This window comes from Vidua chalybeata, chromosome 5 (genome assembly GCF_026979565.1).
Source record: "Vidua chalybeata isolate OUT-0048 chromosome 5, bVidCha1 merged haplotype, whole genome shotgun sequence".
NCBI classification, from domain to species: domain Eukaryota; kingdom Metazoa; phylum Chordata; class Aves; order Passeriformes; family Viduidae; genus Vidua; species Vidua chalybeata.
Window position 1 is genome coordinate 47,072,237 of NC_071534.1, and position 20,407 is coordinate 47,092,643.

General features: G+C 36.0%; 1 protein-coding gene across 1 annotated transcript in view; it reads left to right on the top strand.

The window, feature by feature from the left end:
• Positions 1 to 20,407, top strand: part of FOXP2 (forkhead box P2) — a 404,617-nt gene that overhangs the window by 98,402 nt on the left and 285,808 nt on the right. The window lies entirely within an intron of this gene.

Genomic DNA, 20,407 nt, shown 5'->3' on the forward strand with positions numbered 1-20,407 from the left:
ATCTTTCATTCTTTCTTCTGCCCTTCTGTGGTAAGCACATCTACAACACCCTTCCTTTGCCACTTGTTGGAAAGTCTTCTAAAAGTGGCATTGATAGAGTCTTCAGTAGAATAAAATTTGCTGTGCTTTACCATGTGCAGTTCTGGGATGCACCTATGAGCAGCATCACTGATGATGTGTTGTGATGCCTAGCAGAGAATAAAACAGAAGTTCATACTATCAGAGATAATAAGCAGATGGTTTTTCTGTGCTGGAAGCAGTAAACACATTGCTTGTTATATGAAGATAATTTTCTGTTTGGTTTTTTTTTTTTTTTTTTTTTTTTTTTTTTTTTTTTTTTGTTTTGGTTTTGGTTTTTTTTTTGGTTTTTTTTTTTTTTTTTTTGTAATAAAGATGCCACAGGATAGAAACATTAAGATCAAAAGTCTCATATTAGCAGAGATGTGAAGGAAGTATTTTATTGCCTTCACAACTTTTTTAAAAGAAAACACAGCTTCAGTATTTTTTATTACCAAGTGTCTGTTTACAAGGAAAAAGAGTGTATTTCATAGCCTTATTCTGGATGTCTACACCAGCAGTCTGGTATACTTAAAATCTGTCACGAGTCGCTGGAGAGAGATGGGATCCTTCAGCAAGCACTTCAGACAGCTGTAGGCTTCGGTGGTCAATCTCTTCAATCTCTGTAGAAACATCTTTTTCTGTCCCTTCTCTGGTTGTTTAGACGCTTTTGTTGCTTAATGTAATTTGGAGATACAAATTGGTCTGAAATGGTTCTAGATACCTTGCAAGGGCCTGAAGATGAGCGTGACAGGGATTCAGCACAGGATTACTGGAGCTGCTCGTGCCGCTTCCAGTCAGATATCATTTTTAAACTGGACTGGTGATCCTAGTTCAGGCTGATCAATATTTTTTAATATACCTGGTCCTTTGAATATCTTGAAAAGACATGGAAAACAGCTTTCATATTGTGATTTCAGCATTATTTTAGCTGTGCTAGGGCTATTGCTTGAAAATGAAGACTTGGCATTTTTTATAAACTTGCCCAACAAAATATTTTATTTGAAGATATTGCGGTTTCAGTTCAAAATTGAGCAGTTTGGTGTTTTGAGGCAGGAATTTTCCATAAAATTTATAGAAATTCCCACTTGGCTGCACTTGAAAGACAGCAGGAAACAATGAGTGGAACTAAACTTCTATTCCTAATGGCCCAGGACATAGAGACCTTTTTCAGTATTTTTATCAGATAGTGGGTCTTACTTAAATACAAGTATTTCAGATGAGTCAACCTATAATTTCTTTTTTAATTTTGTATTGATTCCAAAAAAAAAATAGCACATATGTCCATAAATATTCTTCTGAGTGGTACCTTGGTAGTCTTGAACAGTGAAACTAATTGTTATTGGAAAAAGAGGCTCTCTATACTGAGAGCCTAAACAATTTCCCAGGTTTTGGTGGCAGGTTAGCCTTTTGTTTTTTTGCATCATAATTAATATTCTTAGTGTGCAAATGGCACCAAATCTAATACCCTGCTGAGACTGAACCCTTGTATCTTATGTATTTTGGCCTTTGATTCTACTTGTTTTGCTTATTACATTTACAAAATAAGGACCAAAGCAAGTGTAATTTTACTACCACTGTTTGAATAGCACTAACGAGTAATGGAGTGAGTCTGGAATCTGACTTTTCAATGTAATTTGCATAAGTTTCAAATTGCTATCAAAATTTTGACATATTGATAAATAATGTTAGTGTTTATGAACTGTGGATATAGAATTATGGTAAATGGAAGACTTTATTTCGGCTGTCTTTATTGAGATATGTAAAGTGTTAAATAACATTAGGTGAGCATCAGAATTCTTAAAAAAATCTTTAAAATGATAACAGATTTTTTTTTCATTTCATGTCAATAAGGGATCTTGGTGTAAGGTTCAGCATAATTCTCTGAGCAGAACTACTTTCCAGGCCATAGCACCATCAACTGCCTTCCTTCCAACACCTTTCTGTATTTTTTTCTTCACTACAGTGCTCCAATATGGTTTATTGCCCTTTTCCTAACTGCTCTCTATATTATGCAGACTGTATCTCAGTATTTATACAATTTCCCTTCTATTTTCATATCCTGCATGCTCATACTGTATAATAAGGAGATAATTGAACTCATGTTGCACCACGTTTTATGTTCAGCTTTTTCTAAATGCTTTGTGTGCCTCTTCTGTTGAGATAAGTCTCAATTTTCTTCCTCCCTAATGACTACATTGAGGATTTGCTAAGAGTGCAGTGACAATGCATGTGAAAGAGCTCTCAGTAACTGACTGATGACACTTCAGTAGCTAATTGCTCATATAATTTTACTTCATGAAGTGGTTCATACACCTGTTTTGCTTAGTACATAACTTTGGAAATCTACATGGTGAGTGAAGCCTTGCCAAAATGTATAAGCTATATTCCAAACCCCACAAACATAATTGGGATTTCTAAGGCTCTGCTCTGAATTTTTTCTTTTTCTCCCACTGAAAATTCTACCAGTAGGAGATATCGCTGACAGAATGTGTTTGTGAAATTTCTAAGTTTTTACATTATTTTGTTTCATTTGTCATTCTGAAAGCTAGTTTTTGCTTTCAGTGAAAATGACAGATGAAATTACTTTCTCAAAAGTCATCTGATTATTGCGAAATTCTGCAGAATTAAGAAATATGTTGAATTCAGTTTTTGAAAGGAATCTAAGAGCCACTGGGGTAAGTAACTTCATGAGAGAAGAAACAAAAAAACAAGGCAAAAAATAGTCACTCTGGTGACTTTCACAGCCCATGCAGAGTGATAGACCTGGAAATAAAGCACATCACAAAAAAAGATAAAAAGGGAACCTTAAAGCTGGTGTAATTAAAGTTGCTGCTTGAAGTTGTAGCGATATGGAAAACCTGAGTTTTGATGCCTATACTAATGATGCATCAAAATACCTAAACAAATGTTGCGTGAAACATACAGTGAAACAAAACGGTTTTTGAGCAAAGCAACTCTAAAGATTTTACCAATTTCTGTATCAATGTATCATGTAACCTCCAGAAATTCATCTGGCTTCTCCCTGAATGTTCTGTTAGTTCCTTCCATGTCGGTCCTCTCCTTCCTCCACCACAGTAGCTTGCAGATTTTGAAGTTTCTCATTTTACTCCCCAGGTACAGGCAGAGCAGTAGGTGCCCTGTAAGAGGTGATGTGGACATACAGAGACAGTGTTAATGGGAGTAACTTGAAATCTGTAATTCTTTCCAAACCATTGGAAATTTGAGCTCTTTCAGAAATTGAAAGGAGTTTGTTCTGGCACAAAAACTGTGAAGGAAAAAAACTGAAGTTTAGGAAGTGTCCAACCAATATGCTTTTCAGTAGTGCCGTTCTGAGTGCCAAATTCTTTAGGAGTTCTCCTGTGTCCAGAGGAGGAGGCTGTTTTGTAATGGATTGAAGGAAATGTGCTCATAGTACTGTATTTATTGAAGCTTGTATGAGACTTAGAGTGTAGCAGAGATTTAAGTGAGCTAAAATAGATGAGGTATGTTTGTGTCTCTCTCCTCCCTGTCAATTCCCTTCTTCCTCTCTTAGCTTTCTCCCCCCTGCTCCTTCCTTTCCTCTCTTTTTTGCAGCATAGAAAGACCATATTGGGATAAGAATGTTAGAAGTCTTTTTAACATTTCTATATAATATAATCTAATAGATTTTTTTCTAACGTCCCAAGTAAAATTACTTGAGTAATTTCAATCAATTTCTTGAGCATCTAAATATTCTCTGTAGTGAAATACAAAGGCTTCTGTCTTGCCAGTGAATTCACTACAAGAATAAGTGGGTCTTTTGCTTACTTATGTGCTGCAATTGTATTTCCTGCTAGGAAAATAGGTAGTGCTTTCCTTCTTGTCCAGTATTTCCTTCAAGAGACATATGAATATATGTAGCAATCTTTTTCACAGATTTAATTCCTTATTTTGTGTTGCTCTCTTCATTGAGGACTCAAAGTAAATAAGAGTTTCAATAGGTTTAGTAGAACATGAGTATACTTTAATAATGCATATTTTCCCTTTTCAATATGGAATAGAGCACAATTAATGAAAAATAAAAGATCTTTGGATATGAAACTTGTTATGAAACAAGTGTTGTATTATTTGTCCTCATTGTTGTGTTATGTTGTATTATTTGTCCTCATTCTGATTGTATTACATTATCTGTCCTTTCTGTATATGTGCTAATATTCAGAATAAATTTGTGTAATTTTCTGTATTGGCCTCAGAACTTAGTATAGAAGGGTTCTCTTGAGCCATTGAGGTAAATTTTTTTACTACAATAATTATAATGTCATATTTTTCTTTGCAATTCCTTTAAAATTATTTAAAATCATAGGTGGATTTAATTTACATAATGCTATTTTTATTGCCAGAAGTTCTGGAGCAGTTTGCATGAACCTGTGAGGAAGAAGTATGTCCTGAACCTTGACACTGATTTCTCTGAAGACAAGAACAGTCATAATTGGAAGTAGATTGTAATTTTTAGATTCATAAGTGTTACTTTCTTTCAAATTATGTTAAATTTTATACTAGGTTCCTTTCAAATATGAATTTAGGAAATTCTGGTGTGCTTGCCAGTTTTTCATGTAAAGACATTGGTTTTCCAGTAGATTGTCCTGTAGTCTTCATATAAGGCATACATATTTTTTATGCATACAGCTTAATGTTACTCCTTAATGGCTTTGAGATTGTATGAGTAAAACTAAGAAGGATTTATCCAACAATTATATTCAGCTTAATCTGATCATGTTAAAAATAAGTATGCCTGCTTTTTGAGAAGTCTCATTTTTATAGAGTTAAAACTGAATATAACACATTACTTTTTAAATGCTCTTACTGATCCCATTATTCTTTCTGTGCATTTTACAAATAGGATGTGATGTTTTGAGTATGCTTCAGGCTTCAGTAGTTTGTATAATGTTCTATTTTCTGCAGCAAAAGCATGTCAAGGTGATCTCTGTGGGTGGTTAATATTTTCTGGAGTTTATTCTTCAACCATGAAAATATGCAAAACTGAAGAGCTTGGTGGTATGTCATATGTTCAGGTATAATATATATATATATATATATATATATATATATATTTATATTTATATTTAAATTTTATCATCATTAAAAATAACAGAGAAAACCCCACAAGTGTAGTAGCAAATACTGTTTGTTCATGGATGAATGCAGTATTTGTCATTCCTGACTTGTGTTTATGGTTATGCTGGTGAGCAGTTCTTGCAATAGCTTAAATTGTAGAGTACGAGTGTTGTATAAATGGAATATTTTAAAACATAATGCTCAAGATCATAGGAAATCATAGAATATGGGGGAAATGTAAAAATTACAGAATGTTTGCATTTTAGCAGAAATACTCTTGATTTGTTTGACAGGTTTTAGTTGTTATTTTCTGTATTTTAAAATATAAGTACTTATAAAAACAATTATAGAAAGCAACAGTAACAACTCTATAAAAGAAATGTATAAATATTGTAATAGTGTTTCAATAGGGAAGGATTATTATAAATCTGATTGTTAAAGAACTGAAACAGGTAAAAGTTGAATGTAAGCACTGCTCACTATGCTTTTTATATTGTTACAGTAGTAACAAGAAAAATTGGAAGGTAAAATGTCAAATATACCCATATAAATGAAATGCATTTGATTTATAGAAAGAGGATATTGAAAAAGCTACTGAGGTTTTCAGTTAAATGCATACTTTTTTTCTTTCAAACATATAAAAGAAACATATAAGGAAATTAACTCTTACTAAGAAATAATGATGTGCATTCTGATTGCTGGCTAATACCATGTTTTATCATTGCTTCTTTCTTTTGGTTTTGTTTACTTAAGCCTCTGTCTCTGGGAAGTTGTGTTTCTGCTGTTTGTATAGCACGTAGGAAAAGTGGATCTTTAGTTTTAAATGGGAACTCTCTCAGATGTGCCTTACTAAGGTTATCTTCTCTGATACAATGTAATGATCCATAATTCATCTGCAGCAGAGATATTTTCATATTTCCCTTGCCATTCTTGGCAGTTTGATTTACGTCAGTAAAAGGCTTCAAAAACACATTTGGAGTGACTCCAAACTCAGAGTCTTTGTTCTTTATGAGAAATTTGTTCTTTTGGAGCTTGAGCAATGTATAGAGTCTGTGCACACCTCAGGGCATCGTAAGGAATACCATACTAATGTTCTCCAGCAATAAGCAAAGCAAAGCAAGATCTTTACTTTGCCAAAAGAGTTAATTGGGCTCTAAAATAGCTGCAAATACAGAGACTGTGTTCAACTTTCCATGAGAACGTGGCCTTTTTAAGGACACAGTTCTCAGATCCAGAAAGAGGAAGCTGAGTATGACATCCAGTGTAGTACCTTACTTTTGTTTTCTTTTGGGAGGGATCATTCTCTGCACAACCCTTTCACTTCTCAAGGCTGCAGGACAACTACTGCTACAACTACTGTTAAGATACCTATTGTATCTTAAAAGAGGTTAATATTCATTGTTCTTTTCTCATTCCTTCTTCATACCATAGGTAGAATGGGAAATTTGCTGTAATCCTACCTATCCAGCAGTTCTAGTGATACAACACTAGGAAGAGTTGGGTGAGGTGTTTGTAGTCTTATGTTGCTAATCCCATAATGACAATAGTAGTTCTGGTTCCTTACACATATTTATTTACCTTTCATAGAATCATAGCTCTTATTGCTACTCTTTGGTCTGCAGTGGAGAAAAGTTGTTGTAGTAATACAAGGAATGCTACAGGGGTCCACAAAATAAATATCTTTGTGTGAAACAGTAAAATATGTTGGTGTTGCAGAAAATGTTACAGTTGGGCTGTGTTCTTAAGGTGAAGCCAGGTGATCTGTGCCTGGTGGGAGGCAGCAGACACTTGGCTCCCCATGGTTCAAGTAGATAGTTGATCTTTCTCTGTTCTCTGTTACTGAAGTTTATAAATATATTTTAAAAAAACTCAAAGTCTTGCTTTCAATAGGAATTTGATCATACCATCTAATTTGAGTTACTTCACGCATCTGGTGCTCTGGTGTTGTCATATTTTGTTAGCCATGATGGCAATTTTGAATTTTTTTTAAATTTTAGTTAGCTGTTTCATTTTTGTGAGAAGATCGCAGATACCTGTTACTGAGAGGAGCCCCATCCTGCCCTCTCTGACAGTGGTGAATCTCTACTGCTCCCCCAATCCCATCTACGTGTCCTGAGGGCACAGGTTTCATGAAGATTCATCCTGAGTTCCTGTTGGAGTGCAGTGCCCAGAAGGCACTTGTAGATTTACTGTAGAATACTCTGGTGGAAAACATATGTTCAAAAATCCTAATTACATTAGATTAGTTGCTTCTCTTTGTGTTACAGCAACTGTATTATTTCTTCTAACTTACAGTAAGTTGGTTTGTTGCATCATCTCCATAGATCTTTCAGTTGTCTCCTTTCAGAGAGACTACACATGGTTCCATAATGCATCTGATGATGATGGGTATTTCAACAAACAGCAAAATATTTCTGTCATGAACAGCATGATGGCAGCTGCAGATTTTTGTCAGTATGTTATTTGATTGCTTTTCTAATTGCAACATTGTAATGGCAGTTAGAAATGGAAAAACATTATAAGTCATAACAGCAAAACTTATCTCAGAGATTCCTGTTTGCAAACATTTCTGACTTGTGTCAGGGTTTGTAAAATTTGGGTGCCTAAACAATTTTGGTGCATAAACATGCTTTAGAATTCAGTAAATGTGATATACTCTAGAGTTACTGATCTGTAAATGGCAATAAGTAGTCCATTAGCTGTATTTGCCATCCAAGGTTTTTATGCTTCTTGCAGCCAGTGGGTATTTCCATTCCATCTAAAAAGTGATGATAAAGTAGGGTGGAGAAATATGAAAAAATAGAAAATATATATTCCACTTGGATGAAATGTTTTAGGGAATGGTGTTAAAAAATTGTTTGTACCTGATATCTATGGAAATTTTGGAATTGATAGCTTAGCTGTTAAATGAAACAGCAGTACTGTACTTTCTCTTCCACCAAAAATGGTCAAGCAATTCAGGTCATCTGTTGCTTTGTTATTTTCTTAACATATAACATAGAGGTGTAGAACACTAAACTTAAACTTTTGTTGGAATTAACACTTAATACCAACGAAAATCCTTTTATTTTACATTCTGGTGATTGAAAGAAAAGAAGCCGAATTCGCCATTTGAATTTGGTCAGAGTTTATTAACTTCAGCAATGAAAGAAATGAAAATATCTTGCAGATATGTATGTGTTTTGCTGTGTGTCAGCAAACTCTGTTTCAGTACCTGTCTTGCCCATGAAAAAACGAAGTTGGAATTATCACATAAATTTGTGTGTTTGCTTTCAATTATTAATAATTAGTATTAGCATGTATTTTATATTAATTTGTTTGGCTAAAGTTTTAATAAATCATATGGAGAGTTTGGCAGCAGGAAAGTGGTTTATAAATTCATGCTGAAAGTGGATGACATGCAAAAAGAGCAAGGGTAAGTATGGAATTTTTTGGCTAAACATTAGAAGAGCTTCCAAATGTAAGGATTTACTTGAACTGATTTAGATGTTGCTATAATTGCCCACTACTGAAGCCGTGCAAAAAGAATGTAAAGCCTGCCCATGGTAGCCCAGTAGCTTTATACTTGACAGGGTGGGCTTTATTATGTGTCCTGCAAATCTGAGATAACCTGAGAGGTCATCTGTCAGATATGACACAGGAGACCTGCACCCTTCTGAAGAGACAGCTGGAGACCAGATGGGATTACCTTGGACACTGTGTGGCAACTCTGTAGAGCCTGACATGTTTGAGGAGCTAACAAGAGGAAAGATTTTTTTATTCTTTGCAATATAAGACTCCTACAAAGTACTTTGAATAAATGAGGGGCCAGATATTGTTTGTTTGTCTCAGGCAAAGAGTTTTATTGCAATCAGTAGAGTCAATAGAATACTGAGTCAGAGAAGCTAAAAAGATCCCAGTTTTATATTTATTTCTCCTTATAGCATATGTGCTGAAAAGTGTGCAGTCAGGGTGGGGTCATAGATATGACAGCATTGAATGAATTCCAGCTGTGGAATCCATAAATAAAGGAATTTCAAAAGTGCTCAGTCCTGGTTTTAAATCTGTTCTGCTGAAATCAATGGGAATTTTGCTATTGAAGGGTAGCCTAGTTACACCAGTCCTAAGCTACCCTGAATTATTTTTCCATGTAGTCACATTTATGAAAGGACCTCTTACAGTATAGTGTTTAATGGTAACATCATATGAAATTAAATTTATTTTTTGTATTTCACTGAAAAGTTTCAAATGCTTTAAACCAAGGACAGCTTAAATTTCCCCCAGGCAATACACAACACAAGGCCTTCCTAAGACTGCTGGCAGGCAGTTTTCAAAAGGGTCCTTTTTGTATTATAGTTCAGGGCAGCAGGATAATTTTTAAATAAATGCTTCTTGACATCAGTAATCCATGACTTTAATCTCTTTTACTTTACCTTTGACACCAACATATTGGTGCTTGTTTTCACATACATTTTAACAATTCCACTGTTTATTCTTTCATTATTCCCATTAATTTTTTGTCTTCTTCTCCTTCATCTTTGTTTTGTTAGATTTTCCTCTCTTCTGCTTTCATTACTTAACTCTTCAGCTGCTTATGTTTATCCTGTTAATCTATGCACAAGACTCAGGAAAACGGGCAGGTGGAAAAGCTACTGCTGAGTAACATCTGAAGTGCATGTGCTGCAGTGTGACAGATCATCTGAGGCCATTAAATATCAACTTACTCGATCTTTTTAATTTACTGGAATTATACGTTTTTCCTTGTGCTTACGTGGTCACATGTGCAGCCAGAGCTCTCCCAGTGTAGTTAAAATTTACTAGCCACAACACCCAGAAGTGACACACTTGTCTGCCAGTTCTTTTACTTGTTCTTTTCTTCTTTTCCCCTTCCACCAGCACATATCCTGGATTTCACAGCTTGCTCCTACTGTCCTTTTGCTTATGGCACTTGACTTCTGTTACCATTTATCATGTTTTCCTTTCAGTTTGAGCAGACATATTTCCCATTTCATTTGCTAAATTTGCTTGTGGAGCAAGAAAAGTCTGTTTCTTTTACTAAAAGGGCTTATTGCATGTATCAATTGCTGTTTGTTGCAATGGGATTAAAATAAATTCTGTGTAACCTAGTCTTTTTTGGAGAAAAGTTTCAGCAGTTGTGGCAATATTTGAATTCCTTACAGAAATCAAACCATGAGCATGTAATTTCTGACCTGTTTGATTTAGAAGTTTTAAAAATCTTTCTTATTGGGATGCTGATATGTACATTGCAGTAATGTAGGAAAGACTTTTGAAGCATGTTATATCGTGGACCATGTATATATCTTAGTGGAAAATTGTATGCTAAATTGCTGCTTTCTTAATTTCACAGTTTAGGGCTATCAGTTTCCAGAATAAATGCAGTAAATTTTCACAATGTTCTAGTACGTAAGCGTCCTTCAAATTAATGAAATGTCCAGTGCTGTGATTCTGTGGGGTCAGTAGGTCAGTGTTGGGGGCTGGCTATGGCCAGCTGCTTGTTGTTTTCGTCCTCAACAGAACAGGAGGGAGAAAATAAGATGGCAAAAAGTTCATGGGTTATGATTAAGACATGGGAAATTGCTTGCCAGTTACTGTTACAGGCAGAACAGGTCTGACCTTAGGAAAAATTGATCCAATTTATTTCCAATTAAAATATATTTTGGTAGCGAGAAATAATGAAAGCATTGTTTTCTTCAGGCAGCACCAGCTCACCTTCCTGCTCCATGACCTTCACTGGTGTTCTCAGGCTGTTTCTCACACTTTCTCCTCACCAATCCTCTGCTTGTGTGATGGTTTTGCTCTTTCCTAAACCTCTTCTAGCTGAGGCACCACTCTGTGGTGGGTAGCTTGGAGTGGCTGGAAACAGCCATGTCTCTGATAGAAATTTCCACAGGATACTATAAAGTCAATTGTCATAAATTAAAATTTGTTGACTCTGCATTAGCCAAAGCAATTGACATTCCTGGCAAAAGTAATCACATCGTAACTTTTTGAAGTAAAGTTCTTATCTTCCAGAACTCTCTTACCCTATGCATTTCAATAATCCCTCTTTAAAAGAAAATATATGTTAATATTTTGGAAAGAAAAGCTACATAATATAGCTTATCAATATTTTACTGTATTTATTTTATATTGAATTTGTATGCCTGAAGCTGTTTGTAAGGGGGTAATTTTATTCATGTGAAATTGATGGGTTGAAGAAAGTCACAAGATAAGCATAAAAATAATAAATGTCCAAGATAATTTACTGCTTTTAAAATATAAAAGCTATCTACATTCCCATTATGTTTTGATTTGTATGTGTCAGATAGATGTTTTATGTTTCATGAGCAACGTGTACATCATACAGTGCAGGAGGTTGTTAAGAGAATTTTGTAATTTATTATGAAAGTTAATGCAGAAATGAGAACTAGTATAAATGTCTAAAATAACCTGAACCCATAATTTGTTAGAAAACTGGTGGGTTTTTTGAATCTGTTAAAGGGATTGAACTCATTTGTAGACCCTTCACAGAATTTAATATGGTTTGGGTGGAAGGGACCTTGAAGATCCTCTAGTTCCAACCCCCTGCCATCGACAGGGACACCTATCGCTAGACCAAGTTGCTTGAAGTATCATCAAACCTGGCTTTGAATATTTCCTGGAACAGGGCAGCCACAAATTCTCTGAGCAACCTGATCCGGTGTCTCACCCCTCTTGCAGTAAAGAGTTTCTTCCATATATGTAATGTAAATCTACCTTGTTTCAGTTTCAAGCCATTGCCTCTTGACCTATCCCTACATACCCTTGTGAAAAGTCCCTCTTCAGCTTTGCTTCTTTATGAAGAAACACACTTTATTATCTTAGGAAAATTTGATCCCTCTTTCTTTGGATTTCGCCATTTGGTTTAAATCACTAGGATAAGCTGTTTTGATTCTTTAACAGTATTGTCCAAAAGGTAATTAAAAAATAGTTGTAGAAGATACCTATATATTTAGTGTGGGATCACCTACAGAATCCTACTGGGTGTGAAGAGTTGTATTGAAGTTCTGCAGGTATGTGAGTCAGTTTCCAAAAGTTGCAGGCAACATTTGGATCCTGCATACATTGTATTTTCAAAAACTGAATTCAAATTTCTTCGAATCATAGAATGATAATTTTTGGAAGAGATCTTTAAGATTGTCCAGTCCAATTACCATTCAGCACTAGCACTGTAACCCCTTAACCACTAAACCACATCACCCAGTGCCAGACCCAAATGTCCTTCCAGGTACGAGGAGTCAAGCACCTCCCTGGGCAATTTATTCCAATGCCTGACCATCCTAACAGCTGCTTGAAATGAGGTTGTGGCCATGTGGGGATCAGCCTCTTTTGCCAGGCAAGCAGTGACAGGACTAGGGGAAATTGCCTCAAGCTGCACCAGGGGAGGTTCAGGCTGGATGTCAGGAGGAATTTTTTCATGCAAAAGATGTCCAAGATTTGTAATGAGCTGTCTAGGGAAGTGATGGAGTCACTGTTACTGGAGGTGTTCAGGAAATGCCTGGACATAGCACTTGGTGCTATGTTGTTGCCACCGTTGTTTAGTTGGCACAGTAATGTTTGGAAAAAAGTTGGACTTGGTGATCTTGGAGATCCTTCCTAACCTTAGTAATGAATCTGTCATATCCTTCTGGGAAATACTGCAAACTGTCATTTATTCTTATTCCTAATATTCTATTTTTTAACATTTTTAATTTTTAAATTTTTTAGCAGTACAAAGGTTTTTTTTTTGTTTGTTTGTTTATTTCTTTTAGAGACTTCGGGTAAGGGAGCTTGTAAAATGATTTTTGGAAATACATAACTTACAAGTGGATCTCATTTGTCCATGTTCTCAGTAACTTCTCAAAAACACTGAGATAATCCAAAGCGTGTCTTCCAGTTCCATACTGGAATGTTGATTCCTAAACAGCATGTCATTTATATTGACATACACATAAACTTTATTGTAGCCTGTAGAAAGTTGCCTAGTGTGCACTCCATGTGTACTGATCTGTAGCTTCCTGGACCTTCTCTAGATTTTTTAGGATTGATTGCATATTTGCCACCTTCATTTGATTTTAAGACAATTTGAAGCAGGCGTTTTTCTATTGTAAGTTCAGGTGTTTCATTCTCAAGTCCCTTTAGAGTTGTTGATGGGATGCACGCCACTCTAATAATCTGTTATAGCTCATTTTTTTTTTCTCATGTTCTCTAATGTCACTTCAGTTTAAGGCACATCCTCTCATGCATTTCTTTGGGGAGGATATCTGGCCTATTAACTTCTCCAGTCTCCTCTGGAGTGGATAAACCCCCAGATTTTAGTGGCCCCTGCTTTCTGCCAGCCTCAGCAGAAGCCCCTAGATGGCTGTCTGTGGGAGGCTCCTCACTAAGCCTGATTCTGACCTCAGCCTTAGCCATGTCTGCTGGGGTGGCTGGTGTGCTGTGGCCTAGGGCTGCCCCCAGCTACCCCTTGGACTGCTCTTCTCCCTGGCCAAGGGCAGCAAGGTCCCGCTCTGACCATGGACAACCCCCACAACTTCTGGCCTCCAGCCTGTAGGGATCTGCTGGTCCCTGCAGGCCTCTGACCCTGTTTTATGTTAAAGCCTTCCGAAGATTACAATCCTTTCTGTTTTCCTTACTTGGACACAACTTGAAGCTTTTACAAGGATGCCTTTTTATTTCTAATAGCCTCCTTCATCCCATTTGTTCTTGACAGCTCCCTTCTCTGGATTTTCTCAGTCTTTTTTGAGAGGTTGTATGCATTTCTTTTGAGCTTGCAAAAGGTGTCTTTAATCAGTCTCTGTGCCACCTGTAAAAATGTGACTTTTGCAGCCAATTCTTTTTTCTTCCTTATAACAAGCTTACTCATTTTTATTCAGTGACCCTCTTTGAAACAGTGGTTGAGATTTTTTGGCTTTTGTTGCCCTTTCAAGGGCATAGATTCCAATCTACATCAAAGCAGTTATTGACTGTGGCTAAAAGTTTACTTTGAGTCATACCCTGATATGTCATGTGCTTGTACAAGACAGGCAGAAATATCCAACAGCCCTAATATTTATCTGCCACATTTATAGGGACATTTTTCAGTGTTACAAAGGTGTTCTGTTTCTTAGGTGTCTGTAGGGGTTGGTCCAGAGCATGGGTTGTATTTATATCCTATGTCTTTCTTGACATCATCTACCTCAGCTGTTGCTGAAAGGGAGTCTCTGGGTTGTTTACATGAATGGACTGTTAACCGCCAGATGGATGTGGTAACCATGAGCAGCCATTCTCTAATGAGTGGAAAGAAACAAAAAAGGAATCCTTGAGCTTTCCCAGTAATCTGAAGTGGTCCATATCAAAATATAGCATAGCTGAAGACTTGCTGTGCCTGTAGGGAGGACTGGCCTATGTGTAAGGATTTTCCCTCCGCAGACCAATGTAGCTCTGAATAAGAAATCAAGAAACGATGATGGAGATGTGTGATCAGCATCCTCTGGAGAGACCTATCACTCAGGTCACCAGGCAGGGTCTCTGAGAAGAACTCAAGGACATAATTCTGTTCTAATTCTGTTCTTCTTTGCAAAAGACAGAACTCATGTCAAATTTTGGGTTTAGGACAGGGATCTCTGCAAGGATCCAGTCATCTTCTGGGCATTTAGTTTGCAACAATTATCTCTAACTAACTGTGGTGGTCATACCAGTATTGAAGCAACTTCCTAAGCAATGTAAGCAGTTCTTGAGGTGCCCAAACTGAGGATGTGTTAGGGCTATGGAAGCCCCAAGGAAGCTCTGTGTTGATGAGGGAGTTCCCTGCTGTTCAGCCAAAGTAGAAAGCATATACTTTGAGATTCTGCAGTCAGTTAATGGAGATGACGGCAATTGGTGGGACAATTTCCTGTCTTTATTTTTGTTGTGACATTTTTGGCAGGAGATTGAGGCTGCACAGGTGGATTATCTTGGAACTTCTTTTTTGTTTGCCTGCTTTGTGTTTGGTTTTTTTTCCATGTTCCTTTTTTTTCACAGTTAGTTTGGCTTATTCACCATAATTTTTTTAGTCTGTTTTCTTTCGGTCTTTAGGAGCTCAAGGAGTGTGTGTGTGTTTGGTTTTCTCTTCTGTGTTATTTGTAGGTGTGGACTTCACACAGTTTGGTGTTTCTTTTTCTCCCTGAAAGTTGTGTGACTCTTTAATTTTCTATGTTTTGTTGTTGGTTTTGTTGAATTTTCAATATATTTATTTAGTAAAGATTCTTGTTGGTGGGAAAGAAACAGGAGGATCTAGACTTCCACATGCAGATCCAGAATGATGATATCATTGGAATGCCAAGTGGCAGAACAACTAGAAAATTGGGATTTAGTGATGGATGGATGCAAGCTTAGGCAGAAAAAGTGGGGTGAGGGTTGCCCTTTATGCAAAGCAACAACTGGAATGCATGGGACTCGTGTGAAGCTTTTGATTCAATATTAAGGGAAAATATTTTCGGTAGAAGGATAATTATGCAACTGAAATGGTTGCCTAGGGAAACCAGATTGTGGAATCACCTTTTTTGAAAGTTTTGGAGATGCATCTGTTTAATGTACAAAGTCTAGTCTTTAGACCCAGTCTAAAGTTGCAGCTTTATGCAGCTGCTACCTGTAAACCACTTTGTGAGTGGGAGAGTCTGTGATATGGTGCATCATGGCAGAAGGATCAGGTCCATTTTGACTTTATGTGTTAGTGGATTACAAATCTATACATATGTCTCCTTACAGGAACAAACTAGATATGTTAGACAACTCAGGATGATCACCATATATGTGCACTGATGAGATACTACTTTCTAAAGCTGTTCTACATTCTTATCTGATAGTATTTCTGAATCCCTTCTAATCACATCACAGGAGAAAAAGGGAGAAAGACATCATAATTCTGTAAGCAATCACAAGACTGCAGTGCCATTGTGTTAGTGATATTGTAGATCAAACTCTTTAGGAATAGTTAATTGCTTTCATTTTTTGTTTATATTTTTCTCCCCCAATTAATGTAGACTGTTGCAGTTTATTATAATAAAAAAATTCAACAAGTGGAAATTGGTTTTTCTCAGAGTTGTCTTAGAATAAATTATATGTTTTCAGAAGAAAGACAGACATGCCTGAGGATAAAGTAAGGTATGATATTTGTGTACACTGGATAGAAATCTCTATAAATATGATATTGGTATCATGCATACTTATAAGATTAGTGTCAACATAGGTTATCTATCATATAAGGGTAAGTCAAGCAAGTTAGACCTGCCTCAGGGATGGTTTAGTTTGTATATCCAACTATTCAGACAGCGTTGCTGTGGATATTTTGGAAGAAAAGACAGAGGGATGATTTTTCCATCACTCCAGGCTTCCCATTCATTGGCACTGTCCCCATTTTCTCCAGTGTGCTTTGATAGGTACAGGTAATCGGTGTCCTATTAATCTTTAGGAGAAGTAGGACCTAAATGGAAGAACATCTCCCTCCAGCCCCTCTTCCCCAAGATGAGTTATATGTAACCTGTGCATCAGTTGGACAGTGGATGGAACATACTGGAAGTAGATGATGCATTTAGTCCATGTGGACATTTTTCTGTCACCAGGCAATTTCCAGGGCATTTCATATTAGATTTTTAATTATTTTTTGTAAATTTTATTATTATCCTTAGCTTACTTCTTTGCACAGTTACATGTTTTATAGATTAATGGAGTATGGGTGTTTTGCGTAGGAAATTCCATGTTGTAAAGATTCAAGAATAATTTTTGTGGTATAGAATATAATGTGAACCATAACAAGTACATAGCATTGAAAAATTTGGAAAATATGTAGTTGGGGAAGCTTGACAGCTCAAGAATCATATAGGAATTCATTATTTTCTCTGTGCCAAATGAAAAAATATATGCTTCTCCCAGCACCACAGAACTTCTATTTGGACACACTGATAATATAAGCCAGCCTTCATTTGTCTAAGTAGTAATGTAAAATAGGATGTAAAAATTAGCTGATGAAATCATGGTAGTATGAAGGTCTTTTCATTAGTTCATTTAGCTTTGGACTGATTGTAAACATAACTACTAATTCATTTTGCATGCTTTTGTTAATTATAATGGCATTCAGTAGTGCTCATCTGGTTACGAGTTTCTGAGTATCTTTCTATCACAGAAATGTGAATTTCTGGAATCAGGAAGAAAGGAGGTGTCTCTACTTTTTGCAATTCTGCAATTTATATAATATTCTTCAAAAATAATAATTTTTGTAGTTTAAATGAATGTGTTGAAGTAGTTTTAATATAATTAAAATACATAGTCTGACTGTTAGGTAAATTTACACTTTTTCATACTTTTAGAAGATATACATTATAGATTGTATGTAAGTGATGTATTTTCAAATAAAGTTCAGGACATCCCATTAACATAGAGCAATTTAAGACTCGCTCAGAAGTCCTATGAGTTAAGAGGTTTTTTAATTGTGTGAGTCCTATATTATAGAGATTTGGAAGGTACAGATACCAGTGAATGTTTATGTCTTTAAAATACTAGACAGTCTCTTTAGCAAGTAATTTTTGCTTTAGTGAAACCAGTGGTGATTTTGACTCGACCAATCTGATTCAAAACAAGCATACCTAATAATACCTATAGATAGCCCTCAACCAGGCTCTAAAATTTTCTTGCATGCTTTGGTGAGTAGTGCTTCATTAGAATATTTTATACAAATACCCACTTCAAGCAGTAATGGAGTTTGAACCATTTTTACTATAGAAGAAATCTGAACAAGCCAGTCTTACCTGAAATAGTGACACATCATGGCAACTTGGTCTATCAAATAGGAGAAATGCTTATGTGCTGTAGTACACTTTGGTGGGGTTATTTACCTTTTAAAAAATTCCAAAGACCACCAATAAGGCAGGATAAAGAATAAAAGCACATAGTCTCAAACCAAAGTATTGTCTTAGAGGCAGTGTACAAACACATAACAGGTAAAGTTATCCTAATGATTTGTGATCTAAATGTGGAATAAGCTAAGAGGTGATTGCAGCAAGTAAATGAATGAGTTAAAGAAATAGCTTGCAGCACATGGGTATTGTATTTATTTAAGTCAAGTTTCTAAGTCTTCATCCAGGAATGAATTTGACTTTCATTTTGAATTAAATATTCTAGGGATTTCTGACACAACTATGACAATTAACATTCTGTCAGGATGCTTTTAAAGCTTTGGTTAACAAGGTCTATGAATTTGTAAATTTTTAAGGTTCAGATGGATTTCAGGTGCAATTGTTAGATATTGAAGAATGGGAATGTATCTCTGTAAACACTGTCGGTAGGGGATAGGTAAACAATTAAAGCTTTACCTGCTGGGGCCCAAGGGATGGAATCTTCTAGCTCAGGTGGAAAGGAGAGAAATGTTGGTGTTAGACCAGAATAACTGCAATGATTCAGATCCAGATTTTAGGACGCTAACAAAAATCAAAGCAAATCAGTTTATAATAGACATAATATTATTTTTTAGGAGTCTTCTGCCTTTGTCAGGTAAACCACACTGAAATGTGGCATAAATGAAACAGAAGTCAATAAATAAGATTCTAAAGATGAAAATTTACACAGTTAAAAAGAGAATTGGTAGGTAAGACCTGCTATCTGTCTGTGACCTGTCACACCTACTTTGTGCCATCCTCACCACTTTAAATATTTCTTACTGATTTCTGAAGAAGTATAGAAATCCAGAAATAGACCAAGTAAAATTATAATCATTGAGATTAATGATTGTGTTTTTTTTTCATATTAAGACTAATTACCAAAAAATACTATAATGAAAAATTTCTTCTGAAAAGGCTGTGTCTTAACCAAATGGATCATGTTTTGGTACAAGATTTCATGTATAATAACTGATTGTCCTGGCTATATTTCTGAGGTGAAGCACTATGTGATGTTTAATATACTCCAAGCTAGGAAAACTGATGATATGAAATATTTTGGTGTAGTGGAGTATAGGAAAAAAGAGAAATACAGAATATTCGCATTTGAGGCTTACATATTATCTGTCAACAAGATGTAGTGTTGAAGAAATAACTGTAATGTGTATTTAGGTCTAGAATTCAGGTGCACAAGAAACTTCAAAGACAGAGGCATAGCTATTTAGAGGCAAAAGTGCAACCTTTTAATGGGAAATAGGTCAGTGAAATGAATGCTTTTCACTCTGTTGGTTGGACATTTACATTGTGGATCCAGGGTGACCACATGACCATCAAGCAAAGTTTCATTGGCACACATTTTACTTTCTGAAAACTTTTATGAATTGCCACCCACCATCACCTCCTCGTATTTGCCTTAGGTTCCTTCCCTGTTTTTTAACATTTTCTTCTCTTTTTTGCTTTGTATTAAGCTCATCAGATATCCTTCTCATTTCCCAGTGCTGTCCTACTGTGCAGGGGTTTCATGTAGTGTTTATTTCTCCAGCCTGTCATTCTTTGCTCTCCCTTCTTCACTTGCTCTACTACAGAGGCTGCCAGGTAGCTTTCAGTTTTCTAGGAACTTCGACCTTCCCAGCAGGTTTTGTTACACTCTACAAACAAAGGAAGAAGTTAGAACTGCAGCTCTTTTAAATGCCCAAACATCTTGTAACAAAGTGTGTATTAATAATGCCAGTTGGAACATAGATTTTTTTTTCTTAAACTGTGGGAAAGCAGCCTTTTCTTAAAAAAATTCTACATTCATTTTACTCTTCAGCCTGCTTCTGTCTGACCTTGTCAGCAAGAGAGAATTGCCAAGAGGCACCATCGAGAGGCTAGTAGGATCTACTTCAGAGATAGCAGAGTTTCAGGCATTAAGCCCATGTCTATATTAGTAAATTAAACAATGCCTGGAAATATTTCCATGTCTCTGTCACAGTTAATGTCTTTGCAAGCTAACATTGTTCCAGAAAATTCCCAGACATATATTTGATCACCTCCATTAGACAATTTTTATGTAACTCCTCTGTTTCAGAGCATATGTGACTATGTTACATAGGTGTAGGATTATCCTACATCCTACATAGATGGAGGATTATTTCTGCCAGTTGATTTCAGGTAAGAGAAAAGTGCTCAGGCTTAGATGTAATCTAAGTATTATACAGACCTGCTTATTCTTTATTTCTTCTGCCTTGTCCAACCTTCTCTCTTCATTGCAGTCTTCCAGTCTCAGCTTGAAAGCTGTTTTTTTTTTTTTTTTTTTTTTTTTTTCTTTTTGCTTGTCCTTTTGTCCTTCCTAACATACATACAGATTTAAATTTTATTGGCATGCTGTCTCCCAGCTTCTGTCC